Source organism: Silene latifolia, chromosome 9, assembly GCF_048544455.1.
Source record: "Silene latifolia isolate original U9 population chromosome 9, ASM4854445v1, whole genome shotgun sequence".
NCBI lineage: Eukaryota > Viridiplantae > Streptophyta > Magnoliopsida > Caryophyllales > Caryophyllaceae > Silene > Silene latifolia.
The window spans coordinates 54,392,449-54,407,339 of NC_133534.1; the positions used below are offsets into that span (position 1 = coordinate 54,392,449).

The 14,891-nt window shown below is 37.3% G+C and overlaps 1 non-coding gene across 1 annotated transcript; it reads right to left on the reverse strand.

Moving 5' to 3' along the window:
- Positions 1-1,873: 1,873 nt before the first annotated feature.
- LOC141603033 (small nucleolar RNA R71) lies at positions 1,874-1,980 on the reverse strand. The gene has a single exon (XR_012524932.1). It is a non-coding gene; the product is annotated as a small nucleolar RNA R71 (small nucleolar RNA).
- Positions 1,981-14,891: the final 12,911 nt, after the last annotated feature.

Here is a 14,891-nt window from a genome sequence, read left to right on the forward strand (position 1 = left end):
AAAAGACCGACGTTTCCTTAAGTAGGGACTTAATCGTCATTTAAGCCCTTAGTTAACCCTAATTCACACACTTAATCCCCACTATAAATACCCCATTAGTCTAATTAGAAAAGCATGTTCTTCTTAGCAATCTTTAGTGTAGTTAATATTAATCAAATCTCTTTTTAATCTTGTAATCAACAATTAATCAAGTTTTAATACAAGTTTTATTTCCTTAATCTCTCTTGTTCATCCTTTATTTTGGGTAATTGAAGATTATTTGGGTTATTATTGGGAGATTGACAACCTTCCAATCAAGCATCAAGTACTTCTTTTATTCTTTGCTTTATTATTGGAATCATTAGTAGGTATAATTCTCTTAATCCCTTTTTAATTATTGTTAATTACTTTCATTTATTCATCATGTTTCACTTTGTTGGTATGATTGACAACCTTGCTAGCATGTTCAACATGATAATGAGTGAGTAGTTACCTTAGCTAGGGTTAATGGGTAATTAGGGGAAACCAACATGGGGAATAATTCATGCTTAAATTAATATGCTTTCATAGTTTATTTGCTTGCTTGTTGTGATTTCAACTTATGCACATGTTATGTTTGATAAAATGTGAGCCTATGAATCCTTGCATTTTTACTCATCACCTATCTTTTCAATGAGACTTGTAAGACATAAACCAACTCGAGTCTCATTAGACCATGTATATTGTTGAGTAGGGAAGATTAAGTCGACTTGTAGGTGTTGTACAATCTAATCGATTCGGATGCGGGACCCAAACTTTCCTAGGATTGTAAGATATAAACCAACTCGATCCATCACAACAATAATTGCTTGCTTATAACTTGAGAATATGTTTGTATGATCAATTTTCATGAATCCCCTATGACCCCATGACACCCTAGTGCCTTTTATCAATTGTTTACACCCCTTTTAATTCATCTTGCTTGTTTACTTGCTTTGTTTTTAGTTTAGTGACCTTCTACATCAAACCCCAATTGTGACACCCCTAAGACACTACTAGTTGCAATAGAAATCTCATCTCAATTCCCGTCCCTTGGGATCCGACCTTTACTTGCCTCTTTACTAATTGTAGAGTTGTTTGTGAAGTTATAAATTGTGTTTTGGTCTAGGTTCTCCTAACGACAAGTAACCGAAAGATTTAGATCCACGACCACGGGGACGGTGTTAACTTGATTTAGATTTTCTTACATTATTATTAGTTGTGTCTTTCTTTGCCTTGGGGAAGTAGAACTCCTCAAGGTTTGTTCTAATTATTTTCGAGTTGTTTGATATTTTGCATGTCTAGAAGATCACAAGGTAACTTGTTACCCTTTGATTACGAAATTGAAAGGACTTTGAGAACCAATAGAAGACTTGCTAGGAGAACTTTGACAGGTATTGGTGAGGTTGTAGATATTCAACCCAACACTAGTGAGTTCATCAACCCTTTTGCAAGAGTAGGTGAGGAGAACCCAACACAAAATCCAACACAAAATCAACCCACAATGCCTAAATTTTCATCACATTCCGTACCCACCGAGGAGAACCTACCCAATGGTACTCCCACACCACAACACTTAACCGGAAATTTTATTGCCAAATCCGCATTTATCCAATTAATCGAAAGAAGCCAATTTGGGGGGATGCCTACTGAAGACCCTCACTCTCATATGGAGACTTTTTGTGACTATTGTGATGCAATTTCACAAACCGGTGTAACTCAAGACCAAATTCGATGGGTCTTATTTCCTTTTTCTCTAATTGGCACCGCAAAACAATGGTTGAAAGGCCTTGATAAGGCTACTCTTGGAATTGATTCTTGGAAGAAGTTAGCTCTAGCTTTCTACAAAAAGTTTTATCCACCGGAAAAGACTAACATGCTAAGAGCTCAAATTACGGGCTTTAAGCAAAGAGATGAAGAATCTTTGTATGAAGCTTGGGAACGATTCAAGGGAATTTGTCACTCATGTCCTCAACATGGACTTAGCGAGTGGTTCTTGGTACAACAATTTTGGAACGGTCTTTATGAAGACTCAAGAAACATTCTCAACATGGGATCAAATAGAATGTTCACCGAAGTTGATGACAATCAAACTTGGAACAAGATTGAGGAAATGGCGGTCCATAACTCACAATATAGTAGACCTCGCAAGGCTACTAGAGGAGGAAAGCATGAAGTGGACTCTATTACTCAATTGGGTGCTCAACTTAGTGCTCACATTGATACCATCAATTTGAAGTTTGAAAAAACTATGGCTAGACTTGAAGAAGCCTCAAAATCACCAAAGCATCATGTTAATGCCATGACGGCATCTTCATCAATCCCAAGTGGGATATGTGAGAATTGTGGAACTTTGGGACATGACCAAAGTGAATGTAGGGGAACAAATGAACAAGTGAATGCTTTTCAAGCATACAAGAGTGGTACCCCTTATTCAAACTTTTACAATAAAAACACCAATTTCCATCCAAATCTCTCATACAAAAGCCAAAATGTTCAAAACCCTCAACCAACATACACCCCACCTCCTATGGGAAATCAAAATCGAGGACCCTTTTACAACCAAAACCAAGGTTATCAAAATCAAACTCCATAAAATCAACATAATCACCAAGGTTTTGATGTTCAAAAAGCGGTCCTCCAAATGCAAAAGAATCAACAAGAGTTTTTCACTTAAATGCAAAAAGATAGTCAAGAAAAGGAAATCACCATCAACAACATCCTAGCTCACACCAAAATGTTGGAAACCCAATTGACTCAACTAGCATCTTCAAACTCACAAAGACAAAAGGGGCAATTACCACCTCAAAGTAATCCCCTAAGACATGAAACGGTTAGTGCCATTCACTTGAGGAGTGGTACAAGGTATGAAGCACCGAAGAAGAAAGTTGAGGATGAAGTTGTGGAAGCTAGTGACAAAGAAGAAGTTGTGCAAAACTCCAAGGATGGAGAACCATCAAAAGAAGAATTTTCAAAGAAAAATGAAGACAAGGTCAAGGAGAAGGAACCCATTGTGATTAGACTTCCTTTTCCAAGTCGTCAAGCCAAGCCTAAATTTGATGACCAACTTGGAAAATTTATGGAGATTGTGAAGAATTTGGAAGTCTCGATTCCTTTTACGGAATTAATCAATCATGTGCCAGCCTATGCAAAATACATGAAAGACATCCTCACGAAGAAGAAGTCGATCTGGAAGCTTGAGACTATCGCCTTAACTAAGGTGAGTAGTGCAATACTTCAAGGGAGTTCACCTCCAAAATTTAAAGATCCGGGAAGCTTCTCAATATCGTGTACCATTGGCGACACCACGATCAATAAAGCCTTATGTGATCTAGGGGCTAGTGTGAGTGTTATGCCGTACTCGGTGAGTAAAAGGTTAGGGATGGGAGAGCTTAAATGCACCAATATCACACTCCAAATGGCCGATAGATCGACGAAGACACCATTAGGGATATGGGAAGATGTTCCCATAAGAGTTGGGAAATTTTTCATCCCGGTGGACTTTGTCATTGTTGACATGGAAGAAGACTCCAACATTCCAATCATTCTAGGAAGACTTTTCTTGCACACCGCGGGTGCGGTGTTTGATGTGAAGCATGGAGAGCTCACTCTAGAAGTGGGAGATGAGAGCATAACTTTCAATCTTGACAAGACCATGAGAGCTCCCCGTTTGCATGAACCATGTTTTATGGTTGATCATTATAGCCGGAAGGATGATAGGAAGAAGTCGGAATTCCAATGGAAGAAGAAAGTTGATGATGCTCCATTCAAAGAGCAAGCGAATTGTAACAAAGAGAGCTTGAAAAACTCACCAAAGTCGAGCAATGAAGTGGATGGCCTCATTGGCCAAGATAAGAAAGTGGGAGAGTTGTCTCTATAAACTCAAGAGATCTTTAGTGATCAAGTGGATGAAGTTTGTGGTCTTTGGGACGATGAGTTTGAAGGGATTTTCAATCCCTACATTGGTAATGCTATCGATAAAGACTAACATGAAGGACAACAAGGGCAAAGATCTATTGAAGATCTTTATCATGACAATGAACAAGCTTTTGACTACTTCTTCAAGGTGTTGAGCAACATCAACAACACCTTGGACATGCCCCCATGACATCTCACTAAGGATGAGAGTTTGGTGGAGTCCTCTCCAAACCACCATTTGTAAATATTTCTAACTCCCTAACTCGCATTTTAATCCTTACATTGCATTTTTATCATTTTTGGATTTTTATGCTTTGATCAAGATAATTATCATTTTTGAGAGAAGTGAGGGAGGGAATAATGATTTAATTGATGTGTAGTGCTTTAGCTTAGTGTGGGGATAGCAATTGCCTAGGCTATTCATGCCTTAGTAGTGCCCCTACAATGAAGAACAGGGGATTTGAAGAATGAAAATGACACAGGATATGCAAGTGCGCGGATGGAACTGAATCCGGGTGGACTAGGAGGAATCCGAGCGTCCTTAGGGGGAATCCGCTCGTCTTAGGGAATCCGAGCGTCCTAGGCTGAATCCGTCCGTCCAATTGAGCTGCTGAATTGAAAATTTGGGACTGTTGAAGAATCCGAGCGTCCCAGCAGAGAAGACGCTCGTCTGAAAGAATCTGCTCGTCTTTGCAGAAAGACGCCCGTCTTTTTGCCAGTACAAAATAAGAAAACTCGCTGTAACAAAATCCGCCCGTCTTCAAAGGAATCCGCTCGTCCTGCAACTGAAGAATCCGAGCGTCCCAGCTGAAAGACGCTCCTCTTTAGGCGAGAATTCCTGAACCCAGAATGAGCAGAATCCGAGCGTCCCGAAGGAAAAACGCTCGTCTTCCCCATACAGTTCGAAAGTTTCGGGTGTTTTTAAATACCCCTCCCACATTCATTCCTTCATTCATACATTTAAAGCAATACCACAAACCCCAAAAACCCCAAAACCCTCATCCTCTCCATCACCAAAAACAAGATTTCCTCAACCAAATTCAACAAAATCAAATCCAAACTTCCTTTCAACAACAATTAATCACTCCTTTTCCAACAATAATCAATCCAAGCACCAAAATCTTCAACCTTTGAGTCGATTTTTGAAATACAAAGGCAAATCCTTTCATCTTAAAATCGATTTGGGTATAATTGAAAATTGAAGATTTTGAATCTTTTCTTGGTATAATCATCAATGGCAAGAACAAAAGGATCAACAAAGGCACTTAAGGCAAAGGCACTCTCAAAAAGGCAACAATGCCTTCAAGCAAAGAAAGCTTCAATGGCTATGGTGGTTGCTAGTGCAAACTTGGAAGTTCAACAACAACAAAATCCTCCCTTGGAAGCAACAATATCAACAACTCCGGAAATTGCTCAATTATCAAACTATCCGGAGGTAATTTTCATTTCTAACTCCCATAGGGATACATTTGCCAAGTATGCTAAGAAATCCATTCTACCCACCAAATTCATATGTGAAGATGCCTTGAAAAAGTTGGGTGTCCTTGAACAAACAAAAGCCTTCTTTGAAGCCATGGGGTTGGGAAAATTGTTTACTACAAGAGAATTGACATACCCCTCCCTTACCTTGGAATTCTTGAGTTCATTGAAAGTGGCTAAGGTAGAGACTAGAGAATACATCGAGTTTGCCTTGCCAATGTGAATAGGCGCATCACCTTTGACATTTTGAGTAAAGCATTAGGTCTTAGTGATACACCTCGTTACTATAAGAAGCCCGAAAAATATGACCCCGCTCCTCTTTGGGAGGCGATTTCCGGGAAGAAATTTGAGAACTTTCATGCTTTTCGCGCTCTATTAGTCCACCATCCGGGCATTAGAGTGTGGCACAAGGTCATCGGGAATACTATCATTGCAATAAAAGACACTAACCACTTTACCAAGCTCGATTGTGTTCTACTTGAGTCGGCCTTAAATATTGGAAGGGAATTCACCAAGCCTTACAATGCTCTAAGGCTTTTGGTGGAAAGATGGCTCAATGTTTATTGTGGAAAGCAAGGCACCGCTTTTATCGTAAAGGGAGGTCTAGTTACTCTCTTAGCCAAGTACTTTGATCCGAAATTCAACAAGGATAGCAAGTATGTGGCGAAAAAAGGGGGTCATCTCATTCACATGGATGCGATGATTAACAAGTACAAGTGGGTCACGCATAATCCTCTTGACACCAAATATGGGTGGCTCACCAATGATGCTAGATCTTTTACTTTGCCTTCCAAGATATGCCGCTTGAGTGTTCATAGAACAAACTACCTTCTTCCCCTCTCAAAGGAAGCCGAGTACATCATCCGTCAACAAAGGGGTGAAATTGAAATGCCCTCCTCCTCCATTTTTACACCACCCTATCCATTCAAATATCAAGAGTTCAAACCCGAAGGTGTTGAAGTGGGCAATGACTACATGACTCTACTTATGCAAGAGATGCACAAACAAGCTTATAAGGATCGGGAAGATGCATACTTGGCCCAATATCCACCCCTCCTTCATTTAGCTAGGCAAGGACTACTTGATCCTTCATGTCCTTTACCTAGTTAGGCGGATATGGAAGTTTTCTTTCCAAGTGCATCTAGGGGTGAAAGACCGGGTGACGATGAGGTTGTCGGTGATGACGTTGTTGATGATGAGGGCATTGTTGAAGAGGTAAATGAAGAAGAAGAAGCTAATGAAGATGATGAAGAAAGTGATGAAGGAAGTGAGCAAGGAAGTGAAGAGGGGAGTGGAGATGAGTCCACTTCTATTGAGGAAGATGATGACAATGATGATATGGTGGAAGACTAGCAAGCTTTGGAGGCTCCTACCCTCTTGAGGTTTGTCTACTTCTTTCTTTGTTTTATTTATTTTTATCTTGATCATGGTTGGAGAGTCCTAGCAACATAGAGGACTAACACCTCGGCCCCATTGAGGTGCTCTTATTTCATTGTTCCCACTTTTGAAAATCCAAAATGACAATTTAGTTTCATGCATTGCATCTTGTGTGCATAAACTACCCCATACTTTAGGACATTAGAAATAATGTCTATCTCGGTTTGTGGAAGTACATGCATACACAACGGGAGGTAATCTAAATTACGCTCTCCGTCATAAATAAAAACCCATGCATCATGTAGTGTAGATTAGTGTAGCTTGCATTTAGTGTAGAATTCATGCATCATGCTTGCGTAATTTCCCATCATTTTGGCCATTGAGGACAATGCCCATATTAGTGTGGGGATGGGGAATTCTAACTTAACTTTTATTCAAAAACCCAAAAAAATCAAAAAATTTCGAAAAATCAAAAAAATTGAAAAAAAATTGAAAATCCAAAAACAAGTTCATTTCCTTTATAGTGTAGACTTGTATATATTGTTGTATATATTGTATTTGTTCTATCCTTGTTCACATTGATCGACTACGCTACATCCGAGACATGAGGATATTGAAGACCGCATGGTATGATCTTTCCAATCTCCTTTTTCCTATTTATGTTAATGACTATGTGGCTTTGTTTTGATTGATGCGGTATAACAATGTGAACTTAGGACTTGCATTTAGATTATATGGCATATTAGTTGGTAGAATCATTTGCATTAGGATGTTTATATGCTAGTTGCATCATGGCATGTAGTTTGCATGTTAGAAAATTTTGCGAAATCGTCTACTTGGGAAGCTTGACAAGTGTATATAGGCCCTAGTAGATGCTTTTTCTTCTTAAGACTTTGTTTTTTAGAATACTTGTAAAACACCCTAGGATGTATAATTCTTGTATCCTTTGACCCATGGATTAAGGCCTAGTCAAGAGTACCTTGTGGTGTGATAACTCCTTGGCTACCGTTTATTCCAAGGTGACCCTTGAAACCATGCATCCATCATCCATGTTCTACCACATTTTTGTCATCAAAGGGAATGGGCACAAAAAGAAATTGATTTGAGTTCAATGAAATGAAATGTGAAAGAAAGTTTACAAAATGCATCAAATGAAAAGAGGAGCAAAAATAGAACTCCTAAAGCTTCAAATATAAGGCACCCTCACTACATATGGGGTGACTTTGAAAATGTTCAAAAGAAATGCAAAAAAAAAAAAAAAAAAAAAAAAAAAAAAAACTAAAAAATTTGCCAAGTGTTGAAATGCCAAAAATCAAAAGAAATGGCAAAAGAAAGTGTTCTCAAATGTTACATGCCACAAGAAATTGGGGGGAAAAACAAAAACAAAAGCAAACTCCCAAAGTGAAACTCAAATATCTATCGATCCTTTTATCCATCGTATCCATTTTTGTGCATGGTAGAGAGGGGACGACCCTTCTTCTTGTCTAGGCAAGAGGGGGAATTCCGCGATTCTCCAGTGTTTCTAACACCATAGGGAGTCTATTCTTGACAAAAGCATTTAACGATTGAGGACAAAGGTACCCTAGCTTGACACAACTTGAAGGTGATTTATTGGTATCCTTCTAGGCTTAGTAGTTTGAAGAAATTGCATCTATGAAGGAGTGTGTACCCTTGAATTTCTTCCCTTGTAGATAATTTCCGCCACTTAGATGAGGAAAGTGGCTATTCTTTTGTAGATGCATCCATTACTTGATTTTGTGTGCTTAATGTTTGGATGTGTCGCCATTTTGGCAAGACCCACCTTGCCTTGCAAGAAGGCATCCTACCTCATGGTTGTCTTGTTATGAGTTGAAGGGGCGGAGTGAGACCCGCTAATTGTCTCATATCGGCTATGCTATTAGGTTAGTTTAAATAATGGTCCTAGTCTTTGTCAACTCTTTACTCGGGACGAGAAAAGGTTCGGTTTGGGGATATTTGATTTGACCATAATTAGAGCATATTTAGTCCCCGAATTAGCCTTATTTCCATGCTTTTTAATGCATATTTGGGTCATTTATTGTCTTTAGTCCTTTGTTTTGCATATTCTTTGAGGTTTTGTGTCCTTGGTAGGAAAGGAGTACAAACCTTGCATTTTCATGGCAAAATGAAGTTAAATTGATTTAATTCAATGACCAAGCATCAAAGAGAAGACAAGATTAGAAGGCCTTTGTACATACAATAGTAGATGGGCAATGATGAGAAAAGATCCTTGCATCCCCGAGGAAATCCTCAAGGATTTTATGAAGAAAAAGGAAGAAAAGAAGAAGGAAAGAAGCTGTAAGACAATCCGAGCGGGTTGTCCACAAGACGCCCGTCCAGCACCCACAATCCGAGCGTCTTCCCCCTGTGGATGCCCGTCCAAAACACCCAGAATCCACCCGTCTTCCCCATCTGGACGCCCGTCCAGAATCACCAGAATCCGCCCGTCCCGTGCCCTGGACGCCCGGATTCTCTAACAGCCATTTCGTCTTCTACAAGCTTCAAGGAAGGATGGGCGTATTTTTCTAAGACCGGCGAAAAGAAGACCGGAGTCTCCCTAGAGACCGGCGATTCCTCAAGGACTTAATCGTCATTTAAGCCCTTAGTAAACCCTAAGTTATGTAACTAATCCCCACTATAAATATCCCATTAGGCTAATTAGAAGAGTATGTTCTTCTTAGCAATCTTTAGTGTAGTTAATATCAATCAAATCTCTCTTTAATCTTGTAATCAACATTTAATAAAGTTTTAATACAAGTTTCATTTCCTTAATCTCTCTCTTGTTCATCCTTTGTTTTGGGTAATTGAAGATTATTTGGGTTATTATTGGGAGATTGACAACCTTCCAATCTATCATCAAGTACTTCTATTATTCTTTGCTTTATTATAGGAATCATTAGTAGGTATAATTCTATTAATCCCTTTTTAATTATTGTTAATCATTTTCATTTATTCATCATGCTTTGCTTTGTTGGTATGATTGACAACCTTGCTAGCATGTTCAACATGATAATGAGTGAGTAGTTTCCTTAGCTAAGGTTAATGGGTAATTAGGGGAAACCAACATGGGGGATGATTCATGCTTAAATTAATATGTTTTCATAGTTTATTTGCTTGCTTGTTGTGATCTCAACTTATGCACATGTTATGTTTGATGAAATGCGAGCCTATGAATCCTTGCATTTTTTACCCATCACCTATCTTTTCAATGAGACTTGTAAGACATAAACCAACTCGAGTCTTATTAAACCATGCATATAGTGGAGTAGGGAAGATTAAGTCGACTTGTAGGGGTGATACAATCTAATCGATTCGGCTCCGGGACCCAAACTTTCCTAGGATTGTAAGATATAAACCAACTCGATCCATCACAACAATAATTGCTTGCTTATAATTTGAGAATATGTTTGTATGATCAATTCCCATAAATCCCCTATGACCCCATGACACCCTAGTGCTTTTTATCAATTGTTTACATCCCTTTTAATTCATCTTGCTTGCTTACTTTCATTGCTATTTAGTTTAGTGATCTTCTACTTCAAACCCCAATTTGTGACACCCTTAGACACCACTAGTTGCAATAGAAAATCTCATCTCAATTCCCGTCCCTTGGGATCCGACTTTTACTTGCCTCTTTACTAATTGTAGAGTTGTTTGTGAAGTTATAAATTGTGTTTTGATCTAGGTGCTCTTAACGACAAGTACTGAAAACTAAACCCTCCAAAGGGAACACGACCACACATAATCCTCCTGCTTCCCGCCTCGCCATTATCACCTCGTGAATGTTTTCTATTTTTTTTTCTTTTAGCAAGATCCACTTTAATTAGATTTACTCTAATTTGTGCATTGTGGGAGTATTTGTTAATTATACTTTGTGGGAGTCCAAATTGAAGCACCTTTTTGATTTTATATTTGTGAATTAGGTGTTGGGTTTTTTTTTATAGAATTGAATTAATAAATGACTGGCTTAATAAAATTGTTCGTGTATAATTTTAGCAATAAAGGTTAACATCAGTTTGTGCATAATGGAGTATAAAAGTCGATGATGGCGTTTGGGAGAGTATTAATGGTATCTTGGAGATGAAGGAGAAGATTAATAATGGTGTTTACATGATACAGTAGATGAGAAAGTACAAGAAACATAAGGTTAGAGATAAAGAAACCGGTTTAACAGGTAGCACTTACGCCTGTTTTAATAAAAGAGAATGAGTGTAAAAGTTGGGAATATTGGTAGTTAAAATATTGGTTGGAATATTTTGAGAAGCACCCTAATAGTTTGGAGTATTCTTATTAAACAACCCTAATATATATGCTATCTCAAAAAGATTAAACTCAACTCGCATTGTAGTATTAATCAAGAGCTACGTATATAGATTATGACCGATAAATTAATACTTTAACACAACCCTATCAAACCTAAGTACAACCATTAAATAATGTTTAGAAAATTATAACGTTGACCAATCCAAATTAAGGCTCCACCGAGCCCTAGATGAGAAGACTACTCACGACCCATAATTATGTCCGCTATAACAATTTTAATAATAGAATAAAACATATTTAAATAAATAAATAAAACAAATATAAATGAGATAAATAAGGGACATAAATATAGAATTAACTACGACAATAACAAGTTCAGAAGTTGGAGCTTGTCGTCAAATAATGGCACGAAGATGTAAAAATATGATAAAGATAATTGATCTAAATAATGAGAGAATGAATAGAATTTATTATGGAACGAATTATTTTATTGCTTCTTATCTATCTCTTTGTCTCTCTATGTTATCAAAAGCAAATCACCTCCATTATATAGGCGATCATTTGAGTTTTTAAATTTAATTATAAATGTACGTTTAGAACAAATAATTAATGTAAATACATTACATATAAAATTATTCCTACAGTTTGTGCTTTAGTGCATGAAGTTTCTTCAAATAACGAATTTTTTATGAATCAAAGAATTAATTTGAGATGTTTCATGTTGTAATTATCAGAATAACTCTTCACCCATGTTTTTGTTGTTAGCATGCGTTTTCCTTTTAAAAATCCTTCAATGTAACATCATCAAATTTAATGCTTCAAGACTTGATGTTTCAATGCATCAACTTCTAAAAACACTACGCCAAATAATAGGTGCAACAACGGTTAGATAAGGTGATATACCATTGTAATACAAAATACGGAACCGTTATTACATCGGCCGTTGTTATTTTGTGACCACGGTTGTTAAAAAGGCGGAACCGTTATGAAATGTAAATAACGGGTTCAAATAACCGTTATACAATATTAAGAACGGTTCAAAAACCGTTGTTTATAATATTGAAATCGTGGTAGTATTAGTTGGAATGTTCCACGGAAACCTCTGACAACGGTTTTACTGAATAAACCGTTGTAAAATATTAAATATGATAACGGTTTATGCTTATTAAACAGTTCTAAATGTCATGAATTCGACAACGGTTTTATTTCGTTATATTATATTTTTGGCCGTAGCATTATGGATTAATATGTCAACGGGTTTCTATTTAAATGCGACCGTTGTCAATATATTTATTGACCACGGTTTTATTTTTAACCGTAATCGAATTTATAAATATTTTTTTAAAAAAATTGTTTTAGCAAGTTCCAGCAGCTGCTGAAATGCTAATTTTTGCAGTAGCAGGTTCCGCTTAAATGCTACTGTAAAATAGTATTTCAGCAGCTGCGCATTGCAAAAATTCAATCTTGCATCATCAGAATATTACACAGATTGATCTATTTAACCCAGCATCAAAATATTATAAACAGGGTGATCAAAACTAAATACACATGGCTCTATATACATACATACATAATGAGCGGACTATTAACCTTCCCTTAATGACAGAAAATAAGTGGCCCACTTATTTCTCATGTCGGCGATGTCTTCCTTCGAATAGGTTGGGTCTTTGTTGTTGATTGAAAGTGGGAACTACGAATCAAAATATACTTAATCAAAATAGACAGAATAAGTGGAATATTACACAGAATTAAACCCAAGTTATGTTTTAAATAGTTATTAAAACACATTAACCAGTGATTCTATGCTGGTATATTTTCGGGTGATAATCTCCCACATGGTCCGACAACAGTAAAAGGTGCATTGTTTGTCGTCTGGTTGTAGAGGAGACTATATATTATATAAATCACATACAAATAAGCTAAATCAGATCAACTTCTCGCATAAACATAAATTAAATGATAGGAGTAATTATTAAGAATACACTTACTATTATCCGGAGAATAGTTGGACTTGATGCTCCAATTGCTCGAAACACACTAGTTCATAATTATATACAGGAAATTATAAGTAGCATTTGGCTCGGTAATATTGATGGGACATTAAAAGGAGCCTAGTCTTCAAAGGTCATACAATAACAATTGGCATTATAATGTAAGGTTGTAAACTTAATCAGTTATATAATTTACAAATTTCTCAGAGGGAGCATGTCCGCAAGAGTCAATCCAGTACACTATGCTTTTTCTCACATTGATTGCCACTAGCTGCCAATGGTTGCTATGAAATATTGAACGTGTTAATAAATGAATAGTATCGTGATTCATTATAATAAAGTACTATACATACCGATTCTCATTGTATGGGATAAACCATAGGCTTTTGGGCATCCTTAATCGTTGAGCAATTTTATCGGTGTGATCTCCGTATGTGTATCCAAGCACCTTTAGAGAGAACACTTCAGGTAACAAGAATCCGTAGTCAGGAAAAACGTAGTTCCCCTCAGCGATGTGTGTAAACAGGTACCTATTACGTCAAATGGAACGAAGAATGTTATTTTCATTGATGATTTAAATAAACATCACTATTAGTAAAACCAAATGACAAGTTTTATTAATGAACTTACTTCATCCAAATTAAAATGTTCATAGCATCTAACTCGTCAAGATCGAGAAACTGACACAGTGATTCCCCATCCATCATAACAATTGTACCTTCGCCAACAACATCCTCTTCGATCTCAATCATGAGTACATCCCCGGTAGCTGTCTTCCTTTCAGCCAGCTGGTGTAAAACTACGAGCATTGGAGTATTCAATTTTTGCTTATAATCATCGCTCTGATATTTAGCTTTAAGAGGTTCAGCAGGCTTGTGTGCAACAAAATTAGATGGCTTATAATGTACGTCGTCTGATTTAACCTCGGTCTACAATTTAGAAAAAAAATATATACATACATTATACGAGATGTCATATATAATTTAAATAACCAAAAATAAAGGAAAAACTCACAATCTAGTTTTCAAATTATTACTACCTCTTGAATTTTGGGTGGAGAGGCAGTCGAATCAGTGACTTTGAGTGTTGACGTAGTAGTCTTAGTTTCAGCCATAATGGCTTCGTGTAACTCCTGCAAATGTAAAAAATAAAATACTTACTATATGTTAGATAAGGTTACCCTAATAAATTTAAAGGCGTTCATTATATAAAATGCGTTAGCTTTAGCATAACTACCCCGGAGATGTCAACATTAATGAATGCTTCAGACCATTGCACAATAGAACCCACGACATCTTGCAAACGTCAATTATCACTAAGTGGTACTATTAGAGTACCATACTCCTCCGGATATAAGTCGGTCACTTCCACTTCCCTCCAATTCTAACGGAGGGCAATGCCTTGAACCTCAACTTCTTGAATCTGGTCGTAATAGAACGCTGCTCCCCTAGCAACAACAATTTTGCCGGATGGTACTATAGGGGCATTGTAGTAAAGAACACAAGACTTCTTGCAAACACACTTCACATTTTTAATTAATTAGTATATATACATGCACTACTTTATAAAATAAATTTAATTAATTAGTATATATACAGCAATTATAAACTAGTCGTAGTAGCTAATACCTCGTCAAAACCCGGATTTGAAGATGATAAGAACGTGTCATCATCAACTACCTCCACCTCCTCTCTCGCGGCCTTCATGGCTTCCTCTTCAAATACCCGATCTTGATCCTTTGACATGTCTTCGGCTCCCCCTCATTCTCCTTTTCCATGTCATCCATAGTTCGCATGCCCGCTTTTTCCTTTTCCTCCTCTGCTTCCTTTATGACTTGCCGAACCATAA